Here is a 16,149-nt window from a genome sequence, read left to right as displayed (position 1 = left end):
AAGTGGAATTTACAAAGATGTTTCTCTCTCCCATGAAAAAAGTAACATCATCTATAAATTTTGTTGTCACAGTGGTAGTGACTACGTGGGAAAAACATCTCAAAGGTTTCATGTAAGAATCGATCAGCATGTTCCGAAAATTTTGAAAAGCTGGTTTGGTGGTCGTTCGGAGAAACCAACGAAAAAGTAGTTCTCGACGATTGGGCAACATTTGTTGGACAACCCGGAATTTGCTAAATACTATAAAAAGTAGAACTATTCAGTCTTAGTGAGAGCGGAGAACTCTTTTCAGTTACATATTCTGGAATCCTTATGCATTCAATCTTTGAGGCCCAGTTTATGTAAGCAGAAAAGGTTTGTATATCTGACTACACTTTTTAAATCCTATATTAAGTAGTTTTTAAGTAATTAGTTTCCCGTTAAAATTTTTTTTTAAGTGTAGTTTTATTTTCATTTTTATCGCTGGTTTGTTTTAGTTTGGTTTTAATCTAACGAGTTTTATTAGTACAGCAAAGTTCTATAGCAGGGGTCGGCAAACTGCGGCCCGTGGGCCAAATGTGGCCCGTGAAGGGTAAATCTGCGGCCCGCGAGCACGTTATTTTTTTGAATGGAATGCGGCCCGCGAAAGAAATTTTTGCGGCCCGCGACTATTTAAACGTGGCCCGATGAGCAAAAATATATTTTAAGTCAAATTTGTTTGATAAATTTAGTTTTAAGTTCCTGTATAACATTTTAAACAATTAAAAGACTTAAATGATTTAGCTTAAAATGTGAAAAGGACAGGTTAGCATTCTACTAGGGTTTTTTCTCAACTTACTAATAATTTTCTTTTTAAAACAGCAAATTATTTTCTGAAAAAGGAAGTTAAAAAGTGCTTTGAATTAGTAAGATAGTTATATAATACCTATTTGGTAAAAATACATTCAAATGTTTTCCGGTTTTGTATAATGCATACAAATGCATAGTAATGAACTAAATTGTCGTTTTTTATACCTAAGTTTCTATTACAGATGTTTTGTTTTTAAATGTTATATTCTAATTTATACAAAAACGTTTTACATAACATAATAATAATGATAATAATAATAATAATAATAATAATAAGAAGAAGAAATACGTTTTATTTGTTTTGGTTTTGACACCTTTGATATTTTAGAAGTTTTCTTTGAATTTTAAATTATTAACCACACACCAATAAACGAAGATGCTCATATTTTAAACCGTTTTTTACTTAATACTTAACGAGATAAAATTTAGTTCATGCATGATTATTGTTTCTAAATGTTATATCTAAGTGTGTACAGACACATTTAAAACAACATATATGACATAAATTAAGTTTTTGTTAGGTATACTTTTTGATTTTTCAAACCAAGTTTTTTGGCAAAATAAGTTAATTTTTATTCGTTGCATACTAATATAAACAGTTCCTGTTTTTTGGAACTACCTATTTAATACAAACTAGATTGAGAAATGGTAAATTATTAAGTTTGTACATTTTTAATCAAAGTAGTTCAAACTCGATCAAATAAATAAATAAAAATTACCACACACTCAGAATATGACTATTTGAAGACTTGAAATCTCAGGTAAATTTAGTCATTTTTCAGTTTTTGGCTTGAATTGTTTTTTGTATTCTAAACTATCACGCTAGTTTTGGTCACTCGGATTGACTTTTTTAATTTAAAGAGTCGTAAATTAGATTTATGATGTATGTTTTGTTCATAAACAGTGTTGGTTTGAATTAAAATATATTTAAAATTTTAAGTTCTGCAGAAGATATAATTTGAATTATTATTTATACTAATTGTATACATATAAGTGTGAACAGATAGTGTTGACAAAATCCCGGAAAAGCTCGGAATTTTAAAATTTATACTTAAAAAATCTGAAAAAGCCTTGAGTTTGAGAATTATCGAAAAAACCTGGAATTTTAAACAATTTTTTATGTAAAGTATTAAAAGCTCGATTTGACACAAAAAATCTACCATATAAATATGTTTTATTAGAAAACACATTTAAAGTATCTTGACAGTATCTTTTAAATTATACTATTTAAGACAGTTTTTTTAGCATTAACTTAATTGTATACTAAAAAAAGAAGCAAAAAGTTGTACTTTTAAAAACTTTATATTGGTGCATTGTATCTTTGCTTTTAAATTGTCTTTATCTATTGTTGTGCTTTGTATTGGAAATAAACCTAGAAATTCTTCTAAAATGTACAAATTAGTAAATACACCTATAATAAAAATTCTAAAATTAGCAATATCTGTTGTATCAGTTCTCGCATCTTAACAGATTGATTTAAGTCCTAATTTGGTTTATGCGGCTTTATAATCTTCAGACATCTCCTAAATGCGACTTTTTGTTCATATTGAAGAAATAAACATTAACATTTTGCTAACGTAAACACAAACTATTTAAATAAGTTATAACTCTTAACGGTATCTTTTTTTAGTAATTACTTTTGCTACTTAAGATTATTTAAGACGCAAAAACTATTTTCTAAAATTAACATTTTTTGATATGAAAAGGTGGTTTATAATACAAAAAATGTATAAAAGTGACCCATAAATGTTTCTCTAGCTCGGTTTTTATAGAAAATTAGGTTGTAAGTAAAATAATCAATGTATTTTATTAAGTTTAACTTATTAAGTACTAAAGAAAGTACATATTTTATTTAGACTCAAATATATCAAACAATGTAAATTTTATTATAACAGATATTTATATAATAAATAGGCATTCTATGTCTAGCTAAAATTCATTTAAAGTTTAAAGTAATTAAGTGAATAAAAGTAAAATTATCTCTGGTGTGACCAAAACAAAAGTCCAAAAATTATTCAAATATCACTAAAACTAAAACTATGGCCCACGAAGATTTTGAAAGCTTGAAAATTGGCCCGCGAGCACCAACTGCCTGCCGACCCCTGTTCTATAGTATAAGCTTATGGTTAGTTTTAACACTCGATTATTACGTCATTTTATATTTTAAAACTTTATTATACAGTATAATTTTATTTCTAATTTCAATTCAGTTCAACTTAGTAAGATACAGTTTCTTATAAACCTTACTACGAAAGTACTTAAACAAATTTAAGAAGAATTAGATGTGTTTTGTTACATTTAAAAAAAATTATCTCAAATTAAATTTACTGACAGACGTTTACCACAAACTTTAGACTCTTTTATTTTATATTTTCTATTTTTGTTAACATGTTTGTTTTGTAAAATATTGTGTTTGATTGAAAAGTCATGTTCTTAAATTTTAAGAAATATATGACAATAATTGTTAATAAATTAATTTAAAGTTTCTTTAGTTTTTATTTTTAAGACTATACTTTAAGTTAAGAAAAAAAAAACCACAATAAAAATTGTATTTAATTAAGTTTTTTTTTGTAGTTTATAATGAAAAGACTATCGTTATTTTCAGTATTTCTCTCAGTTTTTTTAAACGTTACAGTTATCACTTTGTTTATGTTTTTTTTTTTCACATATTCAATTAAAAATAAATTTACGAACAAAACTGAAGAGGTATTTATTGTTTACAAAAGTAGGTTTATTTAAATACATATAGTTTACTTTTGTATATAAATGTATTAAACCAAAAGTGTTGTGAATTTAAAACTGTAGTATATTTTAGTTATGTTAAATTATTTTATTTAATGATGTTTAAAGTTTAGTTTTTTGATCAAGTTAAAATCAGTATTTAAAAAGACAAGGTTTAAACTTTTCTGCATAAAATTTTTAAATGCAAAAAAGCAGTTTTTTCAACGAGAATATTTTTGAACAAATTACATTTAAATAAATATTATTGTATGTAAACAACAAAATTACTTAAATAAGTATGTTTTAATACAATAAAGCAATGGATATTTAAATTAAGTTTTATAAAAAAAAAGAGCTTTGTATAAACTTTGAAATTCGATAAGCCTTTAGTAAGCACAGCATATAATACTAAACAAGTGCTTTTTAGCAACTATATATACTGTTATTCAGCGGATCTTGCACAGTCCTACATGGTCTAGTGGTTAGGATTCCTGGCTTTCACCCAGGCGGCCCGGGTTCGATTCCCGGTGTAGGAATGTTATTTTTAATATACTGTTGAGCAATGTTCTTAAGAAGTTAAGTTTACTACTCACAACTTGAAAAAAAATAATTTCAATTATGTCTTAAACAATTTCTACATTTTGTTTCAGAATAAGCAACATCCAATTAAGCAGTTATTAATTTAACTTTATTAGAAACGCTTGGCTTAATATTTTTTCAAATGCTTAATAACTTAAATTTCACAAAGTTATGTTTTTTAAATTTTAATGTAGACTTAACTGTAAATAAATTATTAACAAACAATGTGCTAACAAATTTTTTACAAACTTTACTACACTTTGAAAAACAAATAACTTCAACTAGTTTTAGCTAACGCGTAAGAAATTTAAATATAAAAATGTAATTAAAATTTACTAACTACAGTTTACTACTGAAAAAAAAACTTTTATTATATTGTGTTTCAATACTCAAAATTTTACCCACAAGTATAAAAGAATCAAATTTTAGAAACAATGAGAAAACTGTATTTGAAAACATAATTTATATTTTGTTTTTTGCTCAAAAGAACTTTAAATGTACCTTAGTTTTGTATGAAAACTATTTTTGTATTTTAAATTAGTTTTAAAATTTTAGAAAACTAATTGTTTTTAACTCAAACTTACATTTTGTTGTCATTTTTTTATTTGTTAAACTGTTTTTGAAACTTAATGAAATACAAATTTTAAAAAATTGTGATAAATTATTACAACCTTTAACAAACTTTATTTTTTCAGCTCGTAGTTTAAAAATGTAATCTTTATCATAAGAATCTAATTAAAATATACTCTTATAATAACTAAAAGCATTATTCTAAAGTAAAACATTAAATAAGTTTACTTTTTCAGTGATCAAGTCATTGAAAAAAAAAGATAATCAGTACATGTGGTAAAAAAATTGTTTGATTTTATTAAATATTTATGATTTATTCTAAAATTCAAGTATAAAATAAAAGTTTAGTAATGAAATTAAAAAAACTCAATAAAATTATTTTTTTATAAAAGGATTTTAAACTTTTTCAGTTGTGAGCTCGTTGTTTAGTTTTGTTCAAATTGGTCAAAAAATAACCTTGATTATGATGTCATTAATGAACTTATTCAAAATTTAAACGTATCAAACAAGTTTAATATATTCTATTTGTAGCTTAAGAATCTGAAAAAACAAATATTTGAATAGGCAAAGATTTCATAACAAGCGTTGTTAATAATACAAGCTGCAGTTTATGCTTATATGCTTCATGAGTAAAGGTATTTAGCTAGCACGAGTATGTGTTTATATACGCACTATATAACAATTTGCCAAGCGGTCCCGTGGTGTAATGGTTATCACACTGGACTTTGAATCCAGTAATCCGAGTTCAAGTCTCGGCGGGACCTCATTTTTCAACTAGTCCTTTTTTATTTTGGTTTCGTAAGAACTTTTTTATATGTGCTCTTTCGTATCTTATTACTTTTCGTTACAATTCAAGCACCTTCTAATACAAAGTTTCATGTATTGAGTATTAAAAAAGTTTCTTCTATATACAAATTTTGTATTTAGGCCTGTTATTAACATACTTATAAGCAAATAAGCATGTTGTATACTCAGTAAAAGTTTTGTAACAAGTAAACTTTCTAATAACTTTATACTACAGTGAAACTAGATCAATGTTTTTAATAAAATATTTTAGCTAAAAAAAATATTTACTAAAAGTAATCTTTTTTTACTTGAAAGTAGTTTAAAGAAAATTATTGTTACAAATAACTTTCATAATTAAGTTACAAATATCAACAGTTACTAAAATGTTTAAAGAAATGTTAAAATATTCTAAAACTTTATCAAAAAGAAAATTAGTATTTTTTAAAAGAAGAACTTATGTTTGCTGAATTATAAAGTTATCCACTAGCTTTTTTATTTTACTACAATAAAGAGTAGATAAAATGTTACAATAGTTATTTTTGTAGAAAAATATAAACTTAACTATAACATAAAACTTAACACTGCAAGTATAACCAATTCATAATTTTAAACAAAGTATTAGGAAAAAATTAAACAGAGATTTTTAGTAGTATACAATGAACATTTTAAAGCTTTAAAAATAAAATGACTAACGAGTAACTTGGAAATGTGCTACATGTTAAATAAACTTCCTTTCAAGGTTTTGTGTAGTTAAAATTATTTTTTTGAATTTAGATAAAATTATAAAAAGTTTTGAATATCGAAAGTTGCTTGTATATTATACAAATAAATTGAGTTCACACATTAAAAAAAATACTTTACACTTTAAAAGTTTGTATTATAATGCATATGATATAATCTTGAATGCTTTATAAAACAACAGTCAAACATGTTAGGTATACAAGCTGATATGTAAAGTTTACTTTATATTTGCTATATTTTGAAATCAATCGTATGTCAGGATGGCCGAGTGGTCTAAGGCGCCAGACTCAAGCGAAATGCTTCATCGCCACGCGATGCTGAGTGTTCTGGTCCACAATTGTGGGCGTGGGTTCGAATCCCACTTCTGACACATTTTTATGTTTTTGTTAAGTCATTGTGTATCATTACTTAGTTGTACCTTTGAAACTTTTTGAAAACTTTAATTTATGTTTTAATGTGTTACAACTTTAGCTTAAATAAGTTTGTTTTTATTAGCTGTTTTTTATTTGCTCTGATTACAAATTTTGTAGACTGTTTACGAAACTTGATTTAAAACACTGGTTTGTAATGGCTCTGTTGTTGCTAACAATAATATTAGCTAAATGAAACATTTTGAAACACAAACATTTAGACATGGAATTTAAAGCGATGAAGAAAAATACTACAGAATGTAAGTTAAATTTTTTGCTTATTCTGTCATTTATAAAAAATATGTTTGAATAATAAAATGACATCATAATCAACTAAGTTTAAACTTTTAACATGTACAAATACAGTAAAACTTAATGTGATAACATTTAATTCAATACTAGCTCTTAGTTTACTTTTATGCTTTGTGTGTTAAACTTTTGTTAAACACATGTAATTTATATTAGTATTTATTTATGTATATGAGTTAGATGATTGATTTTTATAATATTAATTTAATTTTCATTACTTTAATCATGTATTAAACTTTTCATTCCATAACTGTGCTACTGAAAATTAAAAACTAAATAAGTTTCTGAAACTTCTATAAACTTGATAAAAAATGATATAGAAAAATTGTATGAACTTTTTTGTTGTTATCCATGCACCTTAAACTATTTTACACAAGTTATTTTGTATAAAACTCAATTTAAACTTTTTAGCTCATATCAGTGTACAAAAGATTGAACTATTTAGCAAATACTTAAAAGTTCTATTACTGTTCAAAGTTTACAAAATATTTAAATATATGAAAACTATGTAGCTGTTTCAGTTCATAAAATGTTAAATTTACCTACCAATCAATTATATTCACTTAAGTAATGTACTAGTTTATCTAAAGCTTAAAAAATAATTAAGAACACTTATTCCTCCCCACGCTACGCCCCTGCTCTACAATTATTGTTTCTTTTCAAAAGTTTTAAGTAAATCTTTGATCGTGTTCAGATCTTAATTGTTCATATATCAAAATCATCAAATACTTTTTTTATTCATTATATTTAAAACTATATGCTGTCATTTCTTACAGAACTATTCATCCATTTGCAACTTTTAATTTGACAGTAAGCACATCATCAGAAATATCATACATAAGTTTTTGACAAGAATGTTTTTTTTTAACTCGTCTATGTTGGTTTAGTTTGCCATGAGCTTAAATTTATTTCATTTTATTACAAATTTTCAATAAACCTGTTATCACAAGCTTCTTGTATCAAAAGTTATGCCATAAGCACAGGTAAACATCTTAAACAAAATGCTTGTGGTTACACAATTACTAAAAAATAAAATAAATATGTAGTACTTAGCAACAGTATACTGGATAACAAATTTAATTGTACAACTTTCGGATAGTTACAGTACTTCATATAATAGTGAAATGCATATTTATATACAACGTATACATTAATTTATATTTAAAATTATATATTTAGCCTAAACTTCAATGTGTCAAAAATCTTTGTCTTAAATAAATATTTGTTTAAATACAACGTATGCATACAATACACATTAAATTTTTCCATATATAAGCTATTCAATACTTATAACAACGTATATTCAAAATTTTCACTGAAAACATCGGGAAGGAATTTATTGGTAAGAAATAATTTCTGTGAAGTGTAGACTATATTAAAAGATTATATTTTTCTAGTAACGCTTAGCAGTAATTAATAAACTTGGTTTAATTTTTGCTAAAATACCTTCATTTACGTTTCTTACGGGTATATTCCAAAAAAAAGTTAAATAATTGATACAGGTAGGTATAATTAAAATGAATTGTGTGTTTCAGTTATCAATAATATTATTAAAGCTGAATAATTTAACTTCTAGAGTTAATAAATAGCAAAATTGGCTTTAGTTTTAAACTTTTATGCTTATTAACAATTTTAAGTTAGTTTGTTGATAAATATGATGAACCACTATTACTAAATACTATTACTTAGATCTAACAAAATAACTAATTTTGTGCTGAAAAAAACTAAAAATGACCATGGCGGGACTCGAACCCGCAATCCCCCGATTCGAAGTCGAGTGCCTTATCCATTAGGTCAAACGGCCAGTCGATGGAATGATATGTTTGCGAATATAAATGCGCATTTATGCACTGCTTATCTCAAAAGCTGCTTTCACTTACTTTCTAACACTCTGAGCGCTAACACCTCGGCCGTCTACGCTTTAATGATTATGCGTTTGCTGTCTACCAGCTGCTTCAAGCGCTTTAAAGTAGTATGGAGCATTTTACAATTGTAAACGCTGCTCTTCAAGCGCGCGTTCTTTGAGACAACGGCTGTCAAAACAAACATTTTTTAACGGTTGGCTAGTTTCGCAAAAGCCATGGGCGAAAGTGATTTTTAAAAGTTATTCTGTGCACGTTTGTGTCACCGCTTTTGCAAACGATTGCTACAATTTCGATTGAACTTATTTTTCTTATTAGCAATTTCGATTACGTTTTTGCGTATCATATTTATGGCTCGCTTGATTCTAGTACTTAAAAAAGTATTATAGCTTTAACTTACTTGTGTGTAACAGTTTTCGATTTTTTAAAAACTTTGTTTGATAACAAACTTATAAAACTATAAATGTAAATTATAAATCAGTACCGAAATGCATACTTATTTTGTAAGCATATGATACTTACTTTTAATAAAAGTAAAATTTATTATTTACTTACAAAAGTATATTATCTAGCAAAGACAAAAAAAAACTTAATTCTTAAGCAAGAATATATGGCATATTAACTTTTTAAATGAGATTATGTTTAATTTATTACTTTGAAATTGACTGTAGAAATGTTAAAGTTAACTAATAAATTAAGTAAATACGGTTGTAATCAATTCTTAGGGAAAATGAAACTTGTTTTTAATTTGTTACATTTGTGATAGTCTATTTTTACAAATATGATGAAACAAAGTGTTGTATGTGATCAACTTATTTTTCAAACATTGCTGTTAAAGTTTAATACTGTTAAAATAGTTTTCAGTTGATTGTAGTTTTTAAGCTTTAAAGCGTTTGTATAATAATTACAGCAATACTTAGTTTTATTAATGTCAAAAAAATGTAAACTAACTTACTATACAATGTTTAAAAAATAACAAACTAAGTGTCTACTTAAACTGTATGTAACTATGTCAGGTAAACATATATCTTTAAAATATGGATTCAAAGTAGATTTAAAGCTTTAGACTTATTAGTTCTTTACACAATAAGCATTGTGGCCTAAAAGTAGTTTAATCAAACATATATCAGATTAGTGTTAAGTCTTTGCTTTTAAATTGTTTTATACTAATTAACTCCTATTTGATGTAGAACTTAAGAAAAAATTAAAAAAAAAAACAAATTTAATAATGTTGCAGTTACATACAAACAACGTAAAATAAACAAATCGCCTTATATGTTATATTATGTCATTACACAAAAAGTACAATAATTTACTTTTTCAATAAAAGTGACCACGATGGGACTCGAACCCACAATCTTCCGGTTCGTAGCCGGACGCCTTATCCATTGGGCCACGCGGCCGGTCGACTAGAACCTCATATAAGCATATATAAAAGTCAAACTGCGTATTGCAGCGGCCAGCGGGCGTTAAGTAATTACATTTCTCAGTATATAGAGATATATAGCTTTAATCGTTTTCTGTTACTTTGCTACGTCATAGTATAAAATTTCAATTGATAGAACAATTTTGATATACCAAGTACATACCTTATATCATGTGCATATAATTCCTAACAGTTTTCCGTAAAAATTTTCCATATAAATAATCGTTAGTTCTTGTAATTTATTATGTTTGATTAACTATTATTAACTTCTTTTCAGTCTCACTCGTGTAAATTTTATGTAATTTCATCTATAATTACTTTTGTTTGTTTATATATCAAAAACAAGTATAAATAAAGAGATTTATAAACTAAAATAATAAGATAGAAATAATTTCATATCTTACTATTTAATTTGAGTCATAAAAATTGCCCTCGAGTATTTTTACGACCAACTAAATTAAACAAAAACTTTAGAAATTAAAAAAAAAACATTTAGACCAACGTTTTAACTAAAATACAACAAAATAAAATTTACAGTTACATTTTCAACAAAATAATATATTTTTTATTAGCAACATATAAATTAGTACCGGTTATTTTGTGCTATTGGTTTTAATTTTCTCCAAACTCTCTTAGTAAAGCACACGTTTAACAAATTTCTACATTATGAATGTTGAAAGCAATTAATTGTGTAGTTGATAATATTCTTTTAGAGTCTATAACATTTCTAATTTTTTTTATAAGACCTCCTTTAAATAATTAAAAAAGCTACTTGTCTTCCCAACAATAAATTCTCAAAAAATTACCCTTTAATAATCCTAAAAATTCATTTTTGTTCTTCACAATTAAATCAAGAACATCTAGAGTAAGTTTCAAACTATGGCATCATGGCCCCCTTTGGCCCCTTTGCTGTTTCTGGGGAAACCCTGGTCTTTATTTAATGCAGGGATCAGCAAACTACGGCCCGCGGGCCAAATGCGGCCCTCAAAGTCAAAATCTGCGGCCCGCGAGCTCCTTTTTATCAAATAAATATACAATTTAAAAAAAATAAAAAATATTTTTTTGGTGATGGAAACTTAAATTGAGGCTCCTAATTCAATAAATACTCTTTGTTAATGGTCTAATATTGCTTAATTTGTTATTCTTTTGTTATTAAATAATATTTTATACTTATCACTGGAATATTTTTTAGATAAATGCGGCCCTCAAAGGTTTTTTTTTTTTAAATAGTACGGCCCGCGAGCAAATTTTTCTAAGAAAATTGGCCTGTGAGTCACATAAGGCTGCCGACCCCAGGTTTAATGTTTATATGTGTAGATAACTTACTGGTTTGAAGTTTTATTAAAGTTAATTTGAGGTCAAGTAAATCATGAAGTCTACGATTATTTTTTTAAAGTTTGTTTTGGTTCTAAAATTAGCATTTTGAGTGTTTTTATTGTTATTGTTAAGTACTTTAAGTACTTTTTTATCTATCGTTTTCAAGTACGTGTAAACTTTAGTTACTAATCATAATATTGTTTAAATTAAAAGAAAAATACAACATATTTCAACTCTATCAAAGAAATAAAATACCAGCAAATATATAACTAAATTACTGATTTTTATCTATTTATTATTGTTTCAGAACTATTTATAACAAAAGTTTTAATATAAGTACAAATTATAAGTAATATATATATTCAATTTGATATGATTTTTTTATATAGGTAAGGTACGTCTATCACATGCTACTTTTAAAAGACTTTTACAAAAAGCATATCCTAAATTGGTTGATATGTATCTTTACTCGTTTTCATTCTTACTAGAAAAAAGACATAACTTCAATTATAACTGATTTGTTAATTTTTTATTATTTATAAATTCATATTTAGTATGTTACTTTAATTATGAGCAAGGTTCAGGCTTAAAATTTTGATAAATCTATTGTTTAATAGTAATGTTATGATTTTTGTTATTAGAAAACAACTTCGTACAAAAGTATCCACAAAAGTTAAAAAACTATTTTGATGATTGAAAGTTGTTTTTGGCTATTCTAGTAAATTTAATCGATTACTTATTTAAAAATACTAAAGTTTAAAAACATGATGAGTATTTTGCAAACAAAATAAAATTTTTGAGAATGATAAAAATAATGATAATAAAGTTTGAATAACCTTACAATTGAAATTGTCAATACTTTATATTTTTTACACTTAAAATACAAATAACCAATGAATATAAAAATGTTTCATAATTTAATGTTCAGTAGAGAAATAAGTTTAGGGATTATATCACAAATAAGTAATATATAAATACTTTAGGTTTTGTAAATAACATATGTTAGATGTTTTAAATTTGAAATTTCTTATGCAAAAGTTGAAAAACTTTGTATTATAGTTAAAAATTTCTCAAATTTTCTCAAAAAAAGTTTTTATTGTTATAAATTTAGCCATATGACTTATATAAAAGTTAATTATTTAAATAATAGTTTTCTTTGCACAAAGCGACAAAATTGAACGAAGACAATTCTGCACTGTGACACTTATGCACGAAGGGTCATTTTTGCACGAGTGACAATATAGCACGGAGGGTCACTTTTGCACAAATTATTTTTTTTTTCCTAATAGATTTTTTACTAACTTAAGCTTTTACTAACACTGTTACCTCTAACCCTTACCCACGGGCGTTAACTTAATTTTATTTTGTTTTCTTTTTATTAATAATTTTAAAAGTTATTTTTTATTTTTATTATCACTGTTACCCCTAACCCTTACCCTCGGTCGGTCTTTTTTTGTGTTTTAAGTTATTTTTTTTCTGTTTTACTTTTGTTAAATTTTTTTTTATAAGTTCTTTTTCATTTTCATTTTAACAATCATTGTAACCCTTACCCTCGGTCGGTAACTTATTATTATTATTTTTTTTTAAATAAATTTTATTTTTTTTTAACCCTCGTGCTAAAATAACCTTTTCGTGCAAAACTGTAATTGTGCAAAATCGCCCTGCGTGCAAAATTGTCAGTCGTACAATTTAATATATATAATATATGAAAAATGAAATATATACAAAAATTAATGTGATTATTTAAACGTAATCACTTTCTAACAGAGCCCACTTAGAGGGCTTTAAAGTAATTCATTAGGAAAATGCGATTTTAAAACTTCCAGAACATACGTTTTATAAAGACAAAAAATATTGTATTTATCTTCAGCTGATTCAATTTCAAATAAAAACATATGTACATAAATGAGTTTTAGCAATTTAAAAAAAAGCCTTAAAAAACTGTGAAGTTTAATATTTATCAAAAATTTGCATTTTTAAAAATTCAATCTGTTAAATTGTTATACTTCTACTAGATAAACATCATTGTTTAAATTCAATACCTAAATGTTCTAATACTTCAACAACTTTTTTATAGTGTTTAGTGTATAGTTACAGTTATTATAATTTATAAATTATCATAGTTAAGTTTATAGGCAGAAAAAATTATTCTTGAATATACTTGTGTTTAAAAAAATGTTTATTAAATTTAACTTTTTGTTATGTGTATTTATGTTTATTTTTATAAAAGTTGTTTGGTTATATCAGTTGAAAAGCTTTGATAAACTTGAAACAAATAATATAAATAAATATAGTTTTTAAGTAAGTAAACTTGTTGTGGTTTAACCTTTTACAAGTTTCATTATATTACTTTCTAATATTTTATATAGACAAAAATGATATATATATATATATTTATGTAAAATTAAAATCTTATCATTTTAGCGCATAAAATTAAAAATATTGTAATAAACAAAAAATTAAAGCATTTATTGTAAGTTTTATTTGAACTTAAAAACTAAATTACTTAAATGACAAAAACCAGTTAAAAAGTTACTTCAAAGTGCTTTGAAAAGTTTTAGTCAAAGTATACTTGTCATAACCTCAGGCGCAGTTTTTAACTTTATAAACTTAGTTTTATTTTGGAAGATGGCTTCCCAGTTGGTCTAGTGGGTAGTAACCGTGGTCTAGTGGCTCTCACCCACGCGGACCGGATTCGATTACCGGTCTAGAAATATTTTTATAGACTTTAAAATAACCTTTAGAAATAAAGTAAACACTTTATTATTTTTTTTTGTTAACTTATTAGTTTGCTTTGTAATTTCTTTAATCAGATTGTTTATAGTTAACTTATTCTCTTTTATGAAAATATATAAAAATATGCTAGTTTTTTACTTGAGATTTATAATTATTAGTTTTGTTTGCTAATTTGTATTTAAAAATCTATTTTTAACTCAAGATTAAACCTACCATTAAATAATGTGCGTACTGTATTTTGATTTTTTAATAGCGATATTTAAATAATTAACAAAACTGATTTGTGTTTATAAAACAAAAATTTAAGAGAAAAGGTAATCTTATTTAAAAGTAAATTAATATAGTAATTTTAGGTTTTTGAAAACACTGAAAAGAGTCTAAAGTTCTAGAATAAAAGTAAACTAAAAAAAAACAAGTATAGAATTAGCTAAAGTTTAAAAATATAGTTTACTTTTTTAATTGGTACTTGAAGTTTTAAAATTTAAACTATAAAAAACATTTTTCATAGAGGTGAGAAATTATATTAAAAAGCTAAAATAAGAGCCTAAAGTTCTAGAATAAATGTGAACTAAAAAAAACAAGTATAGAATAAGCTAAAACTAAAGAATTAAGTATATTTTTTTAATTTTATACTTAAAGTTTTAAAATTTAAACTACCAAAAATATATTTTACAGTAAATGTTCTAACTTAACTAAGGTGAGAAATTATATTAAAAACAATATCTAAGTTAAATTATTTAAGTTAAACTTTAAATGAAACTTTAGCAATATTGTTAAGTTGTCAATAAATAAAGTTTTACTTCTAAACACTTATCTAAATCTCTTTTATTTTTTCTAAGTACAACTTAGTACTGAATAAGTTAGTAAACATATTCATAATGTCTATAACATATCAGTTATACAAACTTAAAAACATTTCTTTTTAAGAAAAATTTACTGGAAGAAACAATTTCTATAAAGCTAAAACCAAATAGTATTTGGTTTTAGCTTTATAGTAATTTTTTGGCAAATACTATAACAAAATAGTAGACACTTACTTCATTTTCTGAAGAGTTTATTTGATCCTACAATGGAAAATAAACTATTGTTGAAAAATATTATACTTAACTACTCAAAAAAGTATAGACACGACCCTGGGCTAGTTTATAAATACTCAGGATAGTTTTTTTTAAACAAAAAGGCAATTAGAAAGCAAACTTGTTATGTATTTTATTTAAATCAGCTAAAAAAATTAAAAAAAAAAAATATTTAGTTTGACTGTTTTAAATACTGTTATAGGGTTGCCTAAACCCTTGAATCTTGGAAAAACCTGAAATTTAACAATTTAGGTTAAAAAAAAAGTGTTAGAGAAATTTTGAAAACAAAAACCTTAAAAGAAAACCTTAAAATTATGGACGAAAATCACTAAAAAAATATAGAATTCAATACAACTTTTGCTTAGTAAGTAGTAAAATTTTGATTTTACATAATAAATTTATCATATAGGTTAAACTTTTTTGTCAATTTTTTTTAATTATTTTAAAGTATCTTTAAAGTTTTTTATAATAATCAACAAATTTTACTATTATCAAATATTTGAAACATTATTACCTTAAACTTAACTATAAATTAAAGTTAGACCCAAAAATTTGTACTTTTAAATTAAGTGGAGGAAATTTTGAAAACCTCGAGAAAACTTGCCCAAAAACATTTGGCAACCCCGCTAATATTAAATATAAATTTGTACTAAGTTTAATTATGGAATAAGTTTGATCTATGAATTAGTAAAAACACTTTTACATTTAGTTTAAAAATAACTTCTAAACTTTTTAAAGTTCATAGTTTTAAAGAATGGCAATCCAAGATTCAATCTTATACATACATA

General features: G+C 24.9%; 4 non-coding genes across 4 annotated transcripts; 3 read left to right on the top strand and 1 right to left on the bottom strand.

Moving 5' to 3' along the window:
• Nucleotides 1-4,013: 4,013 nt before the first annotated feature.
• Nucleotides 4,014-4,085, top strand: Trnae-uuc (transfer RNA glutamic acid (anticodon UUC)). The gene has a single exon. It is a non-coding gene; the product is annotated as a tRNA-Glu (tRNA).
• A 1,305-nt stretch (nucleotides 4,086-5,390) lies between these two features.
• On the top strand, nucleotides 5,391-5,462 carry Trnaq-uug (transfer RNA glutamine (anticodon UUG)). Its single transcript has one exon. It is a non-coding gene; the product is annotated as a tRNA-Gln (tRNA).
• Nucleotides 5,463-6,479: 1,017 nt separating this feature from the next.
• On the top strand, nucleotides 6,480-6,595 carry Trnal-caa (transfer RNA leucine (anticodon CAA)). Its single transcript has 2 exons — nucleotides 6,480-6,517; nucleotides 6,550-6,595. It is a non-coding gene; the product is annotated as a tRNA-Leu (tRNA).
• A 3,541-nt stretch (nucleotides 6,596-10,136) lies between these two features.
• Nucleotides 10,137-10,209, bottom strand: Trnar-acg (transfer RNA arginine (anticodon ACG)). Its single transcript has one exon. It is a non-coding gene; the product is annotated as a tRNA-Arg (tRNA).
• Between the last annotated feature and the right edge of the window lie 5,940 nt (nucleotides 10,210-16,149).

This window comes from Thalia democratica, chromosome 6, assembly GCF_965202585.1.
Source record: "Thalia democratica chromosome 6, ktThaDemo2.hap1.1, whole genome shotgun sequence".
In the NCBI taxonomy this organism is placed as follows: domain Eukaryota; kingdom Metazoa; phylum Chordata; class Thaliacea; order Salpida; family Salpidae; genus Thalia; species Thalia democratica.
The sequence above is the reverse complement of the archived record's forward strand: the minus strand, read 5'-3'. Positions and strand labels throughout refer to the sequence as shown.